Source organism: Salvelinus fontinalis, chromosome 24 (genome assembly GCF_029448725.1).
Source record: "Salvelinus fontinalis isolate EN_2023a chromosome 24, ASM2944872v1, whole genome shotgun sequence".
NCBI lineage: Eukaryota > Metazoa > Chordata > Actinopteri > Salmoniformes > Salmonidae > Salvelinus > Salvelinus fontinalis.
The window spans coordinates 21,759,755-21,769,661 of record NC_074688.1 but is presented as its reverse complement, the minus strand read 5'-3'; positions in this window follow the sequence as shown (position 1 = coordinate 21,769,661).

The window sequence follows — 9,907 nt, the reverse complement described above, 5'->3', positions numbered from 1 at the left end:
CCCCACTCCACCATTGTCTTTGTCCACCTCCTTAGCGTCCCTTGAGGGGAGACCCTCGCCGCCGACCTTGGCCTGGGAACCCTAACAAAGGGCCCCACTGGACTGAGGAGCGCCTCTGGACTGAGGGACAGCTCCGGATCGAGAGGTAGCTCATGACTGAGAGGTAGCTCATGACTGAGAGGTAGCTCATGACTGAGAGGTAGCTCATGACTGAGAGGTAGCTCAGGACTGAGAGGTAGCTCAGGACTGAAGGGCAGCTCCAGACTGAAGGGCAGCTCCAGACTGAAGGGCAGCTCCGGACTAAGGACAGCTCCGGACTGAATGGCAGCTCATGACCGGAGGGCAGCTCATGACTGAAGGGCAGTTCATGACTGAAGGACAGCTCATGACTGGAGGACAGCTCATGACTGCAGGGCAGCTCCTGACTGGCGGGCGGCTCCTGACTGGCGGGTGGCTCTGGCAGCTCCTGACTGGCGGGCGGCTCTGGCAGCTCCTGACTGGCGGGCGGCTCTGGCAGCTCCTGATTGGCGGGCGGCTCTGGCGGCTCCAGACTGGCGGGCGGCTCTTGCGGCTCCTGACTGGCGGGCGGCTCTGGCGGCTCCTGACTGGCAGGCGGCTCTGGCGGCTCCTGACTGGCGGGCGGCTCTGGCGGCTCCTGACTGGTGGGCGGCTCTAGCGGCGCTGGGCAGACGGGCGGCTCAGATGGCGCTGGGCAGACGGGCGGCTCTAGCGGCGCTGGGCAGACGGGCAGCTCAGATGGCGCTGGGCAGACGGGCAGCTCAGATGGAGCTGGGCAGACGGGCAGCGCAGGCGGCGCTGGGCAGACGGCAGACTCTGGCCTGCTGAGGCGCACAGTAGGCATGGTGCTTGGTTCCGGAACTGGTGGTACCGGACTGGAGAAACGCACCACTGGGCGAGTGCGGGGAGCAGGAACAGGGCACACTGGACTCTCGAGGCGCACTATAAGCCTGGTGCGTGGTCCCGGCACTGGTGGTACCGGGCTGAGGGCACGCACCTCAGGGCGAGTGCGGGGAGAAGGAACAGTGCGTACAGGGCTCTGGAGACGCACAGTAGGCCTGGTGCGTGGTGCCGGAACTGGTGGTACCGGGCTGGGAACACACACCACTGGGCGAGTGCGGGGATCAGGAACAGGGCACACTGGACTCTCGAGGCGCACTATAAGCCTGGTGCGTGGTACCGGCACTGGTGGTACCGGGCTGAGGAGACGTACCTCTGGGCGAGTGCGGGGAGCAGGAACAGGGCGTACAGGGCTCTGGAGACGCACAGGAAGCCTAGTGCGTGGTGTTGGCACTGATGGTACAGAGCTGGGAACATGCACCTCTGGGCGAGTGCAGGGAGCAGGAACAGCACACTCCGGGTTGTGAAGGTACTCTGGAAACCTGGTGTGTCTAGCCGGCATCAATTGCTCCGGTACTTCAACACATGCCTTAGGATGAGCACTAGGAACTGACACATGTGGCATCACACAGCTAACACGCTCCTCAGGGTGAATACCGTGCATACTACGCCAAACCAACAGCTCTCTCTCTTCACTCTCCTCCAATTTTATCAACAACTCCTCGAATGTCTCATAATCTCCCCTCCATTCACTCTCCTCCAATCTGTCCAATAACTCCTCAACATTCTCAGACTCATACCTCAATTTCGCCGACTGCTCTGATTCCATCCTCTGCTCCTTACAATAAGCACGGGGAGCTGGCTCAAGTCTCCTACTTGACCCAGCTACACTCCCCGTGTGCCCCCCCAATAAATTTTTGGGGCTGCCTCTCGGGCTTCCTTGCCAGCCGTGTTCCCTCGTAACACCGGTTCCCTTTCGCAGCTGCCTCCGCTCTCCTAGCTGCCTCCACCTGTTCCCATGGAAGGCGATCCCTTCCAGCCAGGATCTCCTCCCATGTGTAGCAACCCTTGCCATCCAAAACGTCTTCCCATGTCCAGGAATCCTGACATCGCTGCTGCTGCTTCCGCTGCCGCTGCTGCCCGTTACCACGCTGCTTGGTCCTTTTGTGGTGGGTGGTTCTGTAACGGCTTTCTTCTGTGGACGAAGGAGAGGACCAAAGCGCAGCGTGGTTAGTGTTCATCATGATTTAATAAAGATGATAAACTTGAACACTACAAAATTACAAAACAACAAATGTGAAAAAAACGTAACAGTCCTATCTGGTGCATAGACACAAAGACAGAAGACAACCACCCACAAAACCCAACACAAAACAGGCTACCTAAATATGGCTCCCAATCAGAGACAAACGACTAACACCTGCCTCTGATTGGGAACCATATCAGGCCAAACACAGAAACAGGAAAACTAGACACACAACATAGAATGCCCACTCAGCTCACGTCCTGACCAACACTAAAACAAAGAAAACACAAAAGAACTATGGTCAGAACGTGACAGGCTGTAATTGCTGCCAAAGGTGCTTCAACAAAGTACTTAGTAAAGGGTCTGAATATTTCTGTAAATGTGATATTTCAGGTTATATTTTTAAGAAAATTTGCAAAAATGTATAAAAACCTGTTTTTGCTTTGTCATTATGGGGTATTGTATGTATATTGATAATGGTAAAAAAAACTATTTGATCAATTTTATAATAAGGACGTAATGTAACAAAATGTGGAAAAAGTCAAGGGGTCTGAATACTTTCCGAATGCACTGTTTGTAATTATTCTTGAAATTATAGCCCATAATGTAAAAGGGATTTTTTCCTCCTGCTGCCTACAGATGTAGGATTTTAATTTGAGCCAGTTTGCTACAGCTGGAAAATAATCCTGCAGCAACAGGAAATGTGACATTGTCAGTGGATTATAATGAATTGTTGTAGGATAAAATCAAGTCAGAAGCCTTTTAAAATGTCAAATACGCTGCAAGTTTTACATTTACTGCATCGTAAATGAAGATCCTACATCTGTATGCATCAGACATGGCTGAAAATCTATTTCATGGCATTGGTATTGTATCATTTATTTTTATTTTAGATGTCCATCAACATAAACCTCCTGGATACAAACATGTGGAAGTACCTTTATTATTTAGGCCTACCAGCTTTATAGGCAGATCACTTAAGGTTATTAGATCTCCTTTGATGCTATCTGGTATATTTATTTGCCACCAAACACACAGAAACCAAGTGTAAAGGAGGAGCATAATGATGATATGAAAATATTGTGGAAGGTCACCTACTGTACTTCCTCTGCAAGAGATGCTTGACCTTGGATAACTATTTTACATGATTTTATTCATAGCTATTTATTCTCCCTTGTTTGCCTTTTACGTAACATGAATATCAAAAACAAGCAGTGCAGATGTCGTCACTGGACTTAGCTATGCACTTTGCTAAATTGTGGCTATAAAGACCTATGAGAGACTCACTTGAAGTTACCTTAGACCACAAAGATTAGAGAATGTGTCATTTGTGAGATTCACAAAGAAATGTTGTTCTGTAGAAAGGGCTTACATGAGATTTCTGGCCACTTCCCTTCCTGTTCCTGCCAAGAAAAGGTGGTTGAAAGGAGACATATTTCTGACAGATGGAGGATTGGTACCTTCATAGAGGTTGGCCTGGAAAATAATCCTGTCGGTGACAGGAGAACAATGATGCATTGTTATTACACCCTTATTATTTATGTAATAACATAACTATTACAAAAATGTCTCACTTGTGCGGACACATTATGTTTGAGATGATACTTTAACTAAACAATCCCTACGCTATCAAAGGGGTACATTCAACTGCAGTATTTCATGTCCAAACTATGAAGCGTCCCCCATTTTTTTAATAAGGATCTCTATAATTGGCTTGATGACAGATATCATTAACATGCTCAAATTAAAATCAGTTTTGTTTCTTGTCTAGTCTCTAGTTAGCATGGAGCTGAATGGCTTACAGTGTATTCATACCCCTTAATTTATTACACATTTTGTGTTAGTCTGAATTCAAAATGGATTAAATAAATAAAAAATCTCTCACCCATCTACACACAATACGCCATAACAACTAAGTGAAAACATGTTTTTAGAAATGTTTGCAACATTATTGACAATGTAATACAGAAATATCTCATTTACAGTTGAAGTCAGAAGTTTACATACACCTTAGCCAAATACATTTAAACTCAGTTTTTCACAATTCCTGACATTTAATCCTAGTAAAAATTCCCTGTCTTTGGTCAGTTAGGATCACCACTTTATTTTAAGAATGTGAAATGTCAGAATAATAGTAGAGAGAATGATTTATTTCAGCTTTTATTTCTTTCATCACATTCCCAGTGGGTCAGAAGTTTACATACACTCAATTAGTGTTTGGTAGCATTGGCTTTAAATTGTTCAAACTTTTCGGGTAGCATTCCACAAGCTTCCCACAATAAGTTGGGTGAATTGTGGCCCATTCCTCCTGACAGAGCTGGGGTAACTGAGTCATGCCTCCTTGCTCGCATATTTGTATGCCTCCTTGCTCGCATATGCTTTTTCAGTTCTGTCCGCAAATGTTTTATGGGACTGATGTCAGGGCTTTGTGATGGTCACTCCAATACCTTGACTTTGTTGTCCTTAAGCCATTTTGCCACAACTTTGGAAGTATGCTTGGGGTCATTGTCCATTTGGAAGACCCATTTGCGACCAAGCTTTAACTTCCTGACAGATGTTTTCAGATGTTGCTTCAATATATCCACATAATTTTCCTCCCTCATGATGCCATCTATTTTGTGAAGTGCACCAGACCCTCCTGCAGCAAAGCACCCCCACAACATGATGCTGCCATCCCCGTGCTTCACGGTTGGGATGGTGTTCTTCGACTTGCAAGCCTTCCCCTTTTTCCTCCAAACATAACAATCGTTATTATGGCCAAACAGGTATATTTTTGTTTCATCAGACTAGAGGACATTTCTCCAAAAAGTATGATCTTTGTCCCCATGTGCAGTTGCAAACCGTAGTCTAGCTTTTTTATGGCGGTTTTGGAGCAGTGGCTTCTTCCTTGCTGAGCGGCCTTTCAGGCTATGTCGATATAGGACTCGTTTTACTGTGGATACAGATACTTTTGTACCTGTTTCCTCCAGCATCTTCACAATGTCCTTTGCTGTTGTTCTGGGATTGATTTGCACTTTTCGCACCAAAGTACACCCATCTCTAGGAGACAGAACGCATCTGCTTCCTGAGCGGTATAACTGCTGCGTGGTCCCATGGTGTTTATACTTGCATACTATTTTTTGTACAGATGAACGTGGTACCTTCAGGTGTTTGGAAATTTCTCCCAAGGATGAACCAGACCTGTGGAGGTCTACAATTTTTTTTCTGAGGTCTTGGCTGATTTCTTTTGATTTTCCCATGATGTCAAGCAAAGAGGCACTGAGTTTGAAGGTAGGCCTTGAAATACATCCGCAGTTACACCTCCAATTGACTCAAATGATGTCAAAGCCTATTTTCTGGAATTTTCCAAGCTGTTTAAAGGCACAGTCAACTTAGGGTATGTAAACTTCTGACCCACTAGAATTGTGATACAATAAGACTTTTCAAAACTATAGTTTGTTAAACAAGAAATTTGTGGAGTGGTTGAAAAATTAGTTTTCAAGACTCCAACCTAAGTGTATGTATGTAAACTTCCGACTTCAACTGTACATAAGTATTCACACACCTAAGTCATACTTTGTAGATGACCGTGGGTGGCGATTATAGCTATGAGTTGGCTTGGTTATGTCTGTATCACCTTTGCACATCTGGATTGGGAGATATTCTTCCTTGCAGATTTTCTCAAGCTCAGGTAAATTAGATGGGGAGCAGTGGTGAAGAGCAATCTTCATGTCAATGGGAGATTTTCTTTTTTTATTATGATTTATTTTTTAAACTTAAAAAAAAAAAGTACACCTTTTTTTATCCCCAATTTCGTGGTATCCAATTGGTAGTAGTTACAGTCTTGTCTCATCGCTGCAACTCCCGTACGGACTCAGGAGAGGCGAAGGTCGAGAGCCATGCGTCCTCCGAAACACAACCCAACCAAGCCGCACTGCTTCTTGACACAACGTACATCCAACCCAGTAGCCAGCTGCACCAATGTGTCGGAGGAAACACCGTACACCTGGCGACCTGGTCAGCGTGCATTGCGCCCGGCCCGCCACAGGAGTGGTGCGATGAGACAAGGATATCCCTGCCGGCCAAACCCTCCCTAACCCGGACGACACTGGGCCAATTGTGCGTCGCTCCATGGACCTCCCGGTCGCGGCCGGCTGCGACAGAGCCTGGGCTCAAACCCAGAATCTCTGGTGGCACAGCTAGCACTACGATGCAGGGCCTTAGACCACTGGGCCACCCGGGAGGCAATGGGAGATTTTAAATGGGATTCAAGTCTGGACTTTGGCTGGGCCACTCAAGGACTCACATTCTTGTTCTGAAGCCATTCCATCGTTGCTTTCGCTGTATGCTTGGGGTCATTGTCCTGTTGGAACGTAAATCTTTACACTCTGAAGTAGGTTCTCATCAAGGATTTTCCAGTATTTGGCTCCATTTCATTATTTTGGCCTCATCAGACAACATACTATTTTGCCTTATGCTCTGAGTCTTTCACGTGCCTTTTTGCAAACTCCAGGCGTGCTGTCATGTGCCTTTTTCTCAGGAGTGGCTTTCGTCTGACCACACTCCAATAAAGCCAAGATTGGTGAAGTGCTGTAAAGACTGTTGTCCTTCTGGCAGGTTCTCCTATCTCAGCCAAAGAACTATGTAGTTCCAAGGTCCTTTTGCCCAGTTTCGTCGGACAGCCAATTCTAGGCACAGTGGGAAGTTCCATATTTTTTCAATTTCACAATGGAAACTTTCAACACTAGACATTTTTTAAAGCTCTTCCCCAGATTTATGCCCCATCACAATTCTATCTCAGATATCTAAGGACAGTTCCTTGGACTTCATGGTATAGTTTGTGCTCTGTTGGACCTTATATAGACTAGTGTGTTTCTTTCTAAACCATGTCCAAACATTTGAATTGGCCACAAAGGTACTCAAATCAAGTTTTTAGTTAACCTTTATTTAACTAGACAAGTCAGTTAAGAACAAATTCTTATTTACAATGACGGCCTACCCCGGCCAAACCCGGATAAGACTGGGCCAATTGTGCACCGTTCTATGGGACTCCCAATCACGGCCGGATGGGATGCAGCCTGGATTCGAGGTACTGCAGTGACGCCTCTTGCACTGAGATGCAGTGTCTTAGACCACTGCGCCACTCGGGAGCCCGAGTGGATCATCACTGTAGTGACATCTCAATGACGATCAAAGGAAATTGGATGCACATGAGCTCCATTTGGAGTGTCATAGCAAAGGAGTGTGAATACTTATGTAAATGAGAGATTTCTGTATTTCATTTTCAATAAATTAGCAAATATTTCTAAAAACATGTTTTCACTTTGTCATTATCGGGTATTGTGTGATAACAAAAATCCATTTTGAATTCAGGCTGTAATACAACAAAATGTGTAATAAGTCAAGGGGTATGAATACTTTCTGAAGGTACTGTTATGTCCAACGCACCATAATATTTCCATGCGACCAGACCAGACCCCTCCTCTGCTCTTTCCCTCCCCTGTCTGAACTATGTAGCAGAAAAAAACTATTGCTAGCTTAATAACCGATATCATTAACAGGTTCAAAATAAAGCCTGTTTTTAGTTGTTGGCAAGGCGCTGGATGCTTTATGTATAACACACCATAATTCCATGTCCATCCCCCTCAGCTGGGAGGATACAGAGCAGCCATGGCAGGCCCATTGGACAGACCTGATTGATAATGAGATGTAGCTGGACAAGACGAGCCCCTCAGGTTGTAACGACTGTCTTTCGGTGAGTTAGTAGACCAAGGCGCAGCGGGTGATGAATACATAATGACTTTATTGTAAGACGAAGAACAGACAAGAAATACACTTGACTAATATACAAAATAACAAAACGAACTAGACAGACCTAAACTACGAACTTACATGAAACGAAGAACACATGAACAGGAACGACCGAACGAACGAGACGAGACAGTACCGTGTGGTGCAACAAACGCAGACACAGCGACAATCACCCACAAACAAACAGTGAGAACAACCTACCTTAATATGACTCTCAATTAGAGGAAAACGCAAAACACCTGCCTCTAATTAAGAGCCATACCAGGCAACCCAAAACCAACATAGAAACAGAAAACATAGACTGCCCACCCAAAACTCACGCCCTGACCATCACACACATACAAAACAACAGAAAACAGGTCAGGAACGTGACACAGGTGGTCTTCCAACAGGATTCCCATCTTCCCATCATCTGTAGGAAACAGAGGGCGCATCCATAGGCCATCTCTGCCTCGGACATCACAGCAATGAGCACCAGTAAACAGCCAAAACCACTGCACAGCCAGCCTCACAAAGCTACATTCCCCTGTCTTGGGGCTGGGTCCATTGTGCTTTTACAAATGCACAAGCTTACAAACCCATGCAAATAGTTGCATACTAGAGCAGACCATTCTAAATCCAATGTAAGTGGTTTGCAGGCACTGTTTGTTGACCCACTGGCCTGACTCCTCTTCCTGTCTGTCCCTGACCTCACTTTATTGGAGTGCTCATAATAAAAATACACTACATGACCAAAAGTATGTGGCCACCTGCTCGTCAAACATCTCATTACAAAATCATGGGCATTCATTTGGAGTTGGTCCCTCCTTTGCTGCTATAACAGCCTACACTCTTCTTTGAAGGCCTTCCACTAGATAGAACATTGGAACATTGCTGTGGGGACTTGCTTCCATTCAGCCACAAGAGCATTAGTGAGGTCGGGCACTGATGTTGGGGCATTTAGGTCTGGCTCGCAGTCGGTATTCCAATTCATCCCAAAGGTGTTCGATGGGGTTGAGGTCAGGGCTTTGTCCAGGCCAGGCAAGTTCTTCCACACCGATCTTGACAAACCATTTCTGTATGGACTTTTCTTTGTGCACAGGGCCATTGTCATGTTGAAAGAGGAAAGGGCCTTCCCTAAACTGTTGCCAAAAAGTTGGAAGCGCAGAATCGTCTAAAACAGGGCTGCCCAACCCTCTTCCTGGAGATTTACTGTCCTGTAGGTTTTCAGTCCAACCCTAATTTAGCTTATCTGATTCAGCTAGTTCAGGCCTTGTTGAGCAGCTAATTAGTAGAATCGGGTGTGTTAAATTAGGGTTGGACTGAAAACCAACAGGACGATAGATCTCCAGGAAGAGGGTTGGGCAGCCCTGGTCTAGAATGTCATTGTATGCTATAGCGTTAAGATTTCCCTTCACTGGAACTAAGGGGCCTACTGTAGCCCGAGCCATGAAAAACAGCCCCAGACCATTATTCCTCCTTCACCAAACTTTACAGTTGGCACTATGTGTTGGGGCAGGTAGCGTTCTCCTTGCATCCGCCAAACCCAGATTCATCTGTCGGACTGCATCCTATGACGGTGCCACGTTGAAAGTCACTGAGCTCTTCAGTAAGGCCATTCTACTGCCATTGTTTCACTATGGAGATTGCATGGCTGTGTGCTCGATTTTATACACCTGTCAGCAACGGGTGTTGGCAAAATACTGAATCCACTAATTTGAAGGGGTGTCCATATTCTTTTGTATATATAGTATAAATAGTATACCAAATTAAACGAAAGCTAGACCATTTTAATTTGAAAAAATCTCTTCTTGCGTCTGGAGAACTGTCCAGTTTAAGTAGCTTTTACCGAACAAAAGGAATGCTTTTGACGAGAGATGCTGGAACAGTGTATTGAGACAGAGAGAGACTGCGAGAGAGAACGTGCTGAGAACCAGGAAGAGGACACGTCCTCCTACAGCAACGTCCTCCTCACCAAGTTGAGAGACAGAGATAAAAACAACCAACAGAAAATCTGACACACACTCATCCTTT